Source organism: Ailuropoda melanoleuca, chromosome 17, assembly GCF_002007445.2.
Source record: "Ailuropoda melanoleuca isolate Jingjing chromosome 17, ASM200744v2, whole genome shotgun sequence".
NCBI lineage: Eukaryota > Metazoa > Chordata > Mammalia > Carnivora > Ursidae > Ailuropoda > Ailuropoda melanoleuca.
The window spans coordinates 21,679,847-21,691,232 of record NC_048234.1 but is presented as its reverse complement, the minus strand read 5'-3'; the positions used below and the strand labels follow the sequence as shown (position 1 = coordinate 21,691,232).

General features: G+C 44.6%; 1 protein-coding gene across 1 annotated transcript in view; it reads right to left on the bottom strand.

Annotated features, from left to right (window-relative positions):
- Positions 1–596: 596 nt before the first annotated feature.
- The window catches only part of LOC117796929, an 85,485-nt gene continuing 74,695 nt past the window's right edge, over positions 597–11,386 (bottom strand). The window contains exons 7-9 of the mRNA XM_034646830.1: positions 7,412–7,601; positions 6,914–7,041; positions 597–738 (exon numbers count right to left, since the gene is read on the bottom strand). The gene's annotated coding sequence lies outside the window, so the exon portion shown is untranslated. The remainder of the gene's footprint in view (positions 739–6,913; positions 7,042–7,411; positions 7,602–11,386) is intronic.

Genomic DNA, 11,386 nt, shown 5'->3' with positions numbered 1-11,386 from the left:
TGGACCAGTGCAGTTCAACCTGTGTTGTTCAAAAGTCAACTGTATTCCGTATTGGTGAGAATTTGGGGGAGGGAAGTAGTCCCGCTGAAGGTCAGTGATAAACGGGTGTGAATGCAGTCGCATATACTCTCCTTGGACCCGACGAATGAGAATGTAGCAAAAGCTCTCACCTTCCTCTAGGTTTCTCATTTATTAGGTCCTTACTCTAGGGAACAATTTTAGGCTGCTATCCACTCTCTAGGACCATGTGCAGAAGGGAAGATGGCATTCTGCCTTCCAAGCAGCATATGTGCGTGCATTAGGCCTATCTTCCAGGATAGTCCTATTCTTGTAGAGACATAAACGTCCAGCTTTCAACAGCTGATAGCCCAAAACTTCAAACAAAGAGTGGAAACATAACCAGACCTCACGTGTAAGACAAGAACCAGGGCATTTAATGACTACTGGATGTTAAATGTTCATCATCTTCCAGTCCCCAACTCATAACACCTTAGGCTGGGAACGACCAACTGCCTTCCAGGGCTCCTCCCCAACACCACATTTCCCCTGGCTTTCCTGTTACCTCAATCCAGAATATCCTCAAGATGTGTCCTTACCTGGATAACCTCTGCACCACCTTTAAGACTCAGCTCCACATGCATCCGTTCCTCCAGGCAGCACTCCTTCACCCCCAGGCTGGACAACATGCTGCCCCTCTGGGTTCCCACAGCACCCTGTATCACCGGAGACCAGCGCTGTCTGACAGAAATAGAACAGGAGCCACGTACATTTAGGTTTTCTAGTAGTACACTTTTTAAAAATTAAAAGGAAACAGGTGAAATTAATTTTTTCTTGGCAAGGAGGGTAAGGGAGAAGTTAAATGATCATTATTTCTGGATGACATGACACTCTATGTAGAAAACCCTAAAGACACCACTAAGAAACTATTAGGAGAATTCTATAAAGTTGCAGGATACAAATACCTGGAAATCAGTTGCATTTCTGTACACTAATAAGGAAGTAGTGGAAAGTAAAATTAAGAAAACAATGGCAACACCAAGATAAAATACCTAGGAATAAATTTAACCAAGGAGGTGAAAGACCTATACTCTGAAAATTATAAAACATTGATGAAAAAATTGAAGATGACACAAACAAGTGGAAAGATATTCCATGCTCATGGATTGGAAGAACCAATATTCCCTTCTGCACATAGTCCTAGAGAGTGGAGAGCAGCCTAAAATTGCTCAGTAGAGCATAGACCTAATGAATGAGAATCCCAGAGGAAGGTGAGAGCTTTTGCTCTCTTTTGCTACATTCTCATTTGTGGGGTCCAAGGAGAATGTACATGACTGCATTCACACCTGTTCATCTATCACTGACCTCCAATGGGTTTGGGTAGTGTGAACTACCTATAGATTGTATGTATAGTATGAACAACCTATAGATTCAGTGCAATCCCTATCAAAACACCAACAGCATTTTTCACACAACTAGAATAAATAATACTAAGCTTTGTATGGAAACCACAAAAGACCCCAAATAGCCAAAGCAATCTTAAGAAGAACAAACCTAGAGATACCACAATCCCAGATTTGAAGATATACTACAAAGCTCTAGTATTAAAACAGTATGGTACTGGCACAAAAACAGACACATAGATCAACAGAACAGGACAAAGGGCCCAGAAATAAACCCACAACTATATGGTCAATTAATCTACAGCAAAGGAGGCAAAAATAGACAAAAGGAAAAGACTGTATCTTCAATAAATGGTGCTGAGAAAATTGGACAGCTACATGCTGAAGAATGAAACTGGACCACTTTCTTATATCATACAAAAAAAACCAAAACAAAACACAAACCTCAAAGTGGATTAAAGACCTAAATTTGAGACTGGAGACCATAAAACTACTAGAAGAAAATATAGGCAGTCACCTTTTTGACATTGATCTTAACATTTTTCTAGGTATGTCTTCTCAGGCAAGGGAAACAAAAACAAACTATTGGGACTACACCAAAATAAAAATCTTTTGCAGAGCAAGGGAAACCATCCACAAAACAGTAAGGCTAACTACTGAATGGGAGAAGTTACTTGTGAATGATATATCTGATAAGGGTTAATATCCAAAATATAAAAAGAACTTATGCAACTCAGCACCAAAAAAGCAAAAAAATCTGATTAAGAAGGGGCAGAGGATACAAAGAGACATGTTTCCATAGAAAACATCCAGATGACCAACAGACACACGGAAAGATGCTCAACATCACTCATCATCAGGGAAACACAAATCAAAACTATAATGAGGTGTCACCTTATATCTGTCAGAAGGGCTAGAATCAAAAAGGCAAGAAATAGCAAGTGTTGGTGAGCAGGGGTAGAAAAGGAACACTTGTGCACTGTTGGTGGGAATGCAAACTGGTGCAGCCACTGTGGGACAATAGTATGGAGGGTCCTCAAAAAATTAAAAATAAAAACACCGTATGATCCCATAATTCCACTGCTGGGTATTTACCCAAAGAAAAAGAAAACACTAGTTTGAAAAGATATAAGCACCCCTATGTTTACTGCAGCATTATTTACAATAGCCAAGATATGGAAGCAATTCAAGTGTCCACTGATAGATTAATGGCTAAAGAAAATGTAGTGTGTGTGTGTGTGTGTGTGTGTGTGTGTAGCAATAATACAGATGGTCCTAGAGGGTATCACACTAAGTGAAATAAGTCAGAGAAAGACAAATACCATGATTTCAGTTATATATGGAATCTACAAAAAAAGGAATAAACAAACAGCAAAAACAGACCCATAAATACAGAGAACAAACTGATGGTTGCCAGAGGGCAGGCTGGTGGGGGATGGGCAAAATGGGTGCAGGGGAGTGGGAGGTACAGGCTTCCAGTGATGGAATGAGTATGTCACAAGGATAAAAGGTACAGCACAGGGAATGGAGTCAGTGGTGTCGTGAGAGCGACCTAAGGGGATGGATGGAAACCGTATGTGGTGTGAGCACGGCAGAATGCACAGACTTGTTGACTCACTATGTTGTGCACCTGAAACCAAGGCAACCTCGTGTGTCAACTACACTTCAATACAAATATTTAATTCTGTTCTATTTAACCCGGTATGCCCAGAATGTCGCTATTTCTACAGGTAATCAATATCATACTGGCTAGCATTAGATATTTTACATTCTTTTATCAAACCAAGTCTTAAAACTCTGATGTGTATTTTACATAGACAACACGTCTCAATGTAGTCTCGGCAGCTGCACATGGCTCATGGTGACCACACTGCACAGCCCAGCCTTGAACTGAAAGAACCTGGGGCACCTGGGGGGCTCAGTCTGTTGAACGTCTGACTCTTGATTTCAACTCAGGTCATCTCAGGGTGTGAGACCGACCCCCCCGCCATGGGGTTCAGCGCTGGGCGTGGACCCTATTTAAGATCTTAAGATTCTCTCTCTCCCTCTGCCCCTCCCCCTCACACGCATGCTTTATCTCTTAAAAAATAAATAAAAACCTGAAATAATCTACTTATGGGTTTGTCTTCCCTACTAGAAGGTAAGCTACCCAAGGGCAAGGTCAACGTGTTACTTACAATATCATCAGTGAATGCTTGCTCAACTCAAGTGACCAGAGGGTATTTGAGAGAAGGTGGAATTTCAGCAGCTCAAATTAAGAGCAGCTTACATGTACTTACAACTATAACAGAAATAATAGCTAGTATCTTGGTCTTGGACCATGTTCTGCGCTCTTTAGACGCATAATGTCATTCAGTCCTCATAACAACGCCATATACTATGTACCATTATTACTTCTACTTTATGGATAAAGAAACTCGCCCCAAATCATACACCTGCTAAGTGGAAGAATGAGGACTTATGGAAATCATTCCAGACAAAGGACATGGCCACTAAACACATACACAGAGCACAATAAATAAAAAGTTGAAAAGAAACTATATTTGCAGATGTGATAAGCCTGCTCCGATAGGTAAGCCTTCTCGGGTCTCTCCTCTACCAGCCCCCACAGCATCTTTTCCGGGGCTCAGTGACCTGCTGAATGTTGCCTTATCCAGGGTGGATCTTTTTCCAAGGGTTTGAACCAGCCCTTCCTGTCTTGAAATTTAATATCTTTCATATTTGTCTTCTGAGTTGGGTGCATTCTGCCTGTCTTGTCAAACCGGCAGAGCTTTTCAGCAAGCACTTTAGTGAGCCTCATCTTCTCCCAGGATATGGAGGGACAGAGGGGCATAAACTGCTTCCCTGCCCCTGCTGTCCCCAGAGGGTCCCGCAGCCCCGCTGCTGTAGCCTATGGGCGAGGGAAGCGATCCTTGCTGGTATGTACGCTTTTGTTTAGGGCAACTAGGCTGAACTTAAGAAAAATGATGCTGGGGCGCCTGGGTGGCTCAGTTGGTTAAGCGTCTGCCTTCGGCTCAGGTCATGATCCCGGGGTCATGGGATTGAGCCCTGTGTTGGGCTCCCTGCTCAGTAGGGAGTCTGCTTCTCCCTCTGCCCCTCCCTCCTCGTGCTCACTCTCTCAAATAAATCAAATCTTTAAAAAAAAAATGATGCGGATTTCAAATTTGGGGGGGGTGCAGGGGGAACAGGTGGTGATGTATGTACAGAAATTCCATTATCTCTAAGCCCCAGGAACCAGAACCACCTCTGGCAGAGGAAATAAAGCCAAAGAGGTAAGGAAAGAATAGATGAGGAGCATCACTAACAGCGGCTTTCAGACTCCACGTGGTGGGAAAGGAAGATCCCTGGAGGCTTCCAGAGCCTGGGAGGGATGTGATGAAAACTGATTACGGGAGATGAAATGCAAGCAGGACAAATTGAAGGGAAGGGCTGTGGCTGGGAGGGGGCAGGCAGCCAGGCCCAGGGAGGTGCGGAAAGCAAGGCAGAAGCAAGCCTGTCGAGGAAGGAGCCCACGAGTCCACGTAAATTCACAGCCGCCCACCCCGAAGTCACTTTCCTACCAACTCACTACCAATTGGTTTTTTTTTTTTCTTCTTCTTCCTCTTTTTATGACCTTACTATATTTGGGACAGCAGAAGTAAACCTGAGAGGAGCTGAAAGTTTCATTAAACTGATCATAAAATGCCATCTCTGTGAATAGAACGGTTTCACTGGGTGTGTACCCTGCTGAGCAAATAAGCTTCACCGCGAGCACCTACGTTAGGTCCTTAGTCACGGAATAAACAAGCATGATGAAAACAATGATTTCTTAGAGCAGCCTCATGGCCATGAAGCCCGTAGGACAGGACCGAAATGGCTGTCCCCAAGGTGGCAGCCCCAGCTGGAGAGTGCCCCGAGCTCACTGCCCTTCAGGACCGAGAGCCCCCTGTCCACGTCGGCTCCCACAGTGGCGGGAGAGATGGGCCGACTCTTAGGTAGGCCAGCCCTGCTTGCCAGGGCCCTACCCCCGAAACCGCCACGTTCTTTGGTTCTGGCTACAAGTTGAAATGGTCCAGGGACTCAAAAGTTATTTTCATTCACGTTTAGATCCAGAAAGAGCCTTGGAGAGCATCTAAACTCACAGTTTAAGAATATTTTCAAGCTGCACACATTTTTTTTTTTTGGCCAATTAAATCTAATGGAAATACAATGGAGAAATATTAACAGAGTCCTTTGGAAGGAACTGTGGGGAAAGGCCCAGGATTCCATCTACTCATTCTATTCCCTTCCCTGCTCTAACCACTTACACACTTTGTGGCAGACCCCGAAGTCCTCCCCAGGACCCGGGGACTGAAGAGACAGCAAGTTTACAAATTATTGAAGAGTCTAGTATTTTTGTTTTGGTTTGGCTTCTTGTGACAGATGAAAAATTAAAGCCCAGAAACTTAAAATAGGACTTCCATTTCCAGTGACAGGACACACAAAATGACTTAAAAGCCTCCTTCTTTAGCTAGAATGCTAGCTAAATGCAACTATCCATTTCAGTGCATAACATGAACTCACAAAGACATAAATTCCTCAATTTGAAACTGGGTATAACCCAGCAATTCCATGTGTCCCAGAACAGTGTTTATCTAATTCTTCGTGGAGACGGGTCAGAGGATCACTTCAGTACATTGTAACCAGCACATTTTTTCTGGACCACACTAAACTGGGTTATAACTGCATAGAAAATAAGGATATTATTTTGAGAAACTTTAATTTCACATATACGTGCACACACAGTTGTAACCCATGTGCTGGGTGTCCACGTAAAGTGTATCTTTAACAGTGGGTATAGACAAAACATTTTGAAAAAACGCTATCTTAGAGAAACTTCTGCATGTTAGCATAGGAAATGTATAACAACACTCACTGAAGCATGTTTGTAATCGTGCAAAATCAGAAGCAACCTAACCATTCGTCACAGGAGGACAGATAAAACATATGGTGGTCTGTCCATGAAACATGGCACCACAGAGCAGTTAAAACGAATGGACCAGATCTATGTTGCTGAAATCTAATGCTCAATTTGCAGAGCATACAGTGTGCTCCCCTTTACTTCAAGTTTTAAAACAGGCAGAACAGCAGTACCTACTGTTGAAAGATGCAGGTGTCCACGGAAATAGTATGAGAGTCTGAAGGTTCAGGACCGTGTTTATCTCTGGGGTGGGAGGAAGGGACAGACTCGTTTGAGCTCAACTCGTTCTCAAGGGAGCTGGTCAAAATGTTAGGATTGTTGCCTAGAACTCAGGGGTGGCACTCAGTTCTGTGACTGCATTTTTGTTGTTGTTGATTAAAAAATGTATGTGTAAGTCACCTGTACTCACCGAGACCAGACTGCTGATTGGTAGAGTAATCTGGAAGAAATCCATGGCAGGACACCTGACTGATTCCCAACCCAGTGGTCTTTCCACACGGTTCCTAGTTCATGATCTGTTTGGGAATGAAGGATTTGCATCATTTTGCTCCTAATCTTAATAATTTATTTTTACCTGAGGGATATTGTTCTCCACAGCCCACCGAGGCCACACCTGCTCTGGCCAGAAATAGCACAAAGCCCACTCGCTCTGGGAGGCTGAGCTGTTGCTTCGCGGTTTGTGTCTTGGCTCTGTGTTCCAGCCTCGCGCGTGCACCGCAAAAAAAAAAAAAAAAAAAAAAAAAAAGGGAAAAANCTGAGCCACTGAAAGGTCAGGAGAGAGACGATCTAAACAAAAAGTAGAAACACAAAAAGAAAAAAAGGAACAGAAAGAGAGAGAAGGGGGAGAGGGAGGCTCAGCTTTGCTTGAGGGAATACCCAAATTCACGGGAAACAATCAAATTAAAGTCAGAATATCGCTGAGCGACCATAAAACAAACATGGGGTGTATTTTAGATGACAGGACTCAGTTGAAATAGTAGCCCCTTTATAGCCTTTAAGCATAAAGACACAAGCTAACGGGAGTGGGTTCATTAACTTTTTTCCTAGTCTACAAAAACCAGACAAAGGATACCTTGCCAAGGACTGAAGCATTGTAGGCAGAGATTTATTGTGCTTTGGAAAAGTTCAGGGCAGTGGTTTTTATCATTGGAGCTTTCGTACTCTTCAGGTTACATAAGAGGCTCTTACTTCTCTTCCTTCTGTAGGCATAACTTCCAGGCAAACTTTAGCTTCTCAGGTGGGCGAGCCAAAGCCTTCGGCCGCTGGAGGGGAGACAGTGACAGAGAAGAAGGTACCCTTGTAGTAGAGGGTCTGCAAGAGATGAGTCTCTGGAGTCAAGCTGTGCACTGTACATGAGTGTATCTTTATATATTTCTACCCTGGGACGCCTACCAATCATCAGGAACTGCGAACATATTCTTTTTATACCGCTGGAGAAAACGCAGATCTGTGGCAGGATTCCTTCCGTTGTGCGGAGAGCAAATAAAGCAGCCACTGACCTTTACAGAGCGCTCCCACTTCTAAATGTCTTACCTCTTTCTAGTCTGCAACCACCTTCCCACAAGGGTACTACTGCTAGCCCCATTTTACAGGTAAGAACACTGAGACAGTGCAAGGTTAAGTGATGGATGTCTCAGGTCACCTGCAATAACTGCTGGAGCCAGGATTCGGACAGAGCCAGTTGGTTCTAATGGCCTGGGCTTTTATGTGCCACTGTGTCCTGGAGATGGCATTTAAAGGAAGTAGATGACAGCCCCCCGTTATGTTAGGCTCCATGGGAACCCTGCCTCAGATACAGGGGCTTTAAGAGGGAAGTATTCACACGCCAAGGTGAGAGCGGTTTGTTAAAAATCCAAATCCTCTCCTTAGAGGTCCGAGCACCTAAGAACACCTGCCCCTAGCACCGAGGACGCCTGCTGTGGACCCCATCCTGCCTAAGTTATGGCTAATTTCTGCTTTGCCCCTAAACCCCCAGAGGACAAAAGTGGAGCTGGACTTGGGAATGCTATCAAATAAAAACCAGAAGGCCTAAGCTTAAGTTCAGTGTTGCCACCTACTAACTAAATGGATTCACTTCCTTCACTTTCCTCGTCTGTGAAATGAGAAAAAGGAATGCCCACTACCTAGGATGGTGATTCAAACCAGACCGAGGAACAAAGAACTTTATGCACATCGGTGACACATGAGTTTTGTTTGTTTTCATTTGCTCCCTAAGTCAAGGCAGCACGTTACAACAAAATGCTGTAAACATCTGAGAAAGATTCATGTGGATCCCAAAGAGACTTTCTCTGTAGAGTGAATACTAACCTTGGTCAGCTTATTTCCCCCTTTCCCCATCTAGAAGAGGAGGGGTATTAATCACCGGAGTGTCTTCCAATTTTGGTATTTTGTGATTGGTTGGGTCCCAGATCTAGGAGAAGTGAACCAGGGTTTTGAAATGGTAGTCTGGGTATTTCCAGGCCTGCTTGCCCTCCTCAGGTGAACGCATTGCTGGGGTCCCATTCATGACACAGGACCCCAGAGGCAATCTAACAGCCCAGGGATATAATTATGTTCTAACTGCCCCCCAAGTTCAAGTGTTCGGGGAAAAAGAACTGGATTCTCTACCGGAACTAGGTGAATACCTGGTTCAGCAGGCAACCTGCTCGAGGTCGGGGTGGGGACACCCCACACTTTTGTTCTGGGTAATGCCAGATACATGAGGGGATGCAGGGCAGGAGGACTTTTGAGGGAGCTCCGAGCCTTGTGACCTCATGTGACTTCTTCACTGATAAGTATCACTTGAAAATGATGTCAGATAGGACCAGTCATGACAGGCTGGGAGTCAAAGCCAGGGGCCCCGCCAGGCTTCCTGCCTCTCTGTGTTGGCCTTGCCACAGGGAACAGGTCAAGCGTGGGAGCTATAACTCGAGCGGGTGACTGGGGTGTGGTGCTGAAGCAGCTGTGAGCCCACTGAACGCTCGGCCAGTCCTTCCAGAATGGACTTGACGCCATTCCAAAGGAAGTCAGGGCCCTGGGGAGCTCGGTGCTGTGGCTGAGCATTCTTGAAGGGAAAGAAGGTCCGGCACCTTGACCACCATCTATTACACATAGACCCACCCAAGCTGTCCCATTCCCTGGACTTTCACAGCCTGAAGAAGAAGATAGGAAACATCACCTGTGTGACAGCAAGCCCTGTCAGCAGCCTCAAGATACATCACCAGGCCATGAGCCCAGCGGCCGGAATGGTACAACAAGACCAGCATGGACGGCCTCCCGCATCCCCTCGCAGTGAACGCCCATTAATGATTCAGTCTGTGTCTCTAGCAGCCCATGCTCCTTCCTGCCCAGGGCTCTGTGCCACCATCCCTCCCGAGAAGCCTGGGCCTCGTCTCCACAGCTGGCTCCCTTCTGCAACTCAACGCTCATGTCAACTATCACTGTGTCAGGCCACATGCACACCTCCCACAGCTCCCATCGCAACAGCCCTTTCCTATCGCATACAGAACTTCTCATTATCTCAAATTATTCACTTCATTTATTCTCGTTTACCGCCTACTCTCCCTGTAGGGAAATGACAGCCAGCATCTTCTCTGTCTTCTCCAGTCTATCCCCAGCACTGGAGGAAAAAAAACAAAAAACAAACCCATATCTGGCAGATAACAAGGAATCAATACAATTAGTACAATTAGTTAATTAATGAGTTGATTAATTCTATCCAAGACAGGTGTGTACTGGCACAGAGAGGGTTTGGTGAGATCTCAAGGCTCCAAGGTGGCTTTCATAGACACTTTAATGGGGGAATACCTCCCCATTAAAGATCTGAAACTCCTACTCTGATCATCGGGGCTGGCTCCTGATATCTATATTTATACTATATAACTTTTCACCTAGAAATGATTTTGGTTGCAACTGTGTTATATATAGTGCACTATGATTTCAAGTACCAGGATATCATTCTTCTCAAATAAGTACAAATCAGGTGGTGTTAGGTCCAGGGTTGGTGTGGGTCCTTCAACCACAGAAGGACCTTGTTCTTTCTCCTTTGCACCCTCTGTTCCTAGCACACAACTTTCTTCTGGTGCTTGTTACGTCATGGTCCCAACAAGGCTGCTGCATCACCGGGCATCATGTCTGAATGCCAGAGGAGGGGCAAAGCAAAGAAAGAAAGAGCCATGCCCCATGATTCTGTCATTCCTTTTTATTGAGAAGACAAAAGCTTTTCCAGTATCCATATCCAGCCTCCTCCTATTTATAGCTCTTGCATTCATCCTGGGTCATGTGGCTGCCCCAGACCAGTTACTGACAACGCAAAATTAAATAACTGTGACCAGTTGAGACTGTCACAATTCATCCCCAGGGGCTGAACAGAGGACCAGCTTTCCTTGAGATCAAGGTATTGCCACTCTCTCCTGAATAAACCGACGTGTCCTATTTAAATAGATGAGAGTGGACATTTACCCCAAACGAGAGCTAAGACTCACAGAGACTGAGAGTTATAGACACATACCTTGAGCTGTCATTTTCTGAACTTTCTTAAGATTTGAGAGATTTGAGAGATGTCACATCACAAATCCATGATCAATGCCAAAACACTTCCTGCCTTCTCACTCTTTTCCCAATACTTTTTTTTTTTTTTTAGCCATCTGATTATCCAGGACGGGTGCGCACACACACACACAGAGTCATCCACACCCTCACAATTAAGAAAGAACCTAATGAGCGAAAAGCCTGGCCAGCCCAGCGTACTGTTCCATCCCTGCCAATAGCCACAAGGAATCTTTTGTGGGTGATTCTAAGGACTGTCACACAAGTGTCTATAGGGATATCTCTGCAAAGCTCTTGCCTGACCATCTATGAACTTGATCTAAATTGTTTTTCAGTATATACATTGTTCTCCAATTTCTCTCTTCAACTTATGCAAATTTTAGACAGCATTTCTCAAAATGTGTTGCATGCAACTTACAGGTTTTACTTAAACAAATGGTTCCAAGATCAGATGACTTGGCAAGCACCCAACTGAAGTTAAATAGTTTCTTCTTACAACAAAGATAGGGTGCAAGCCTTC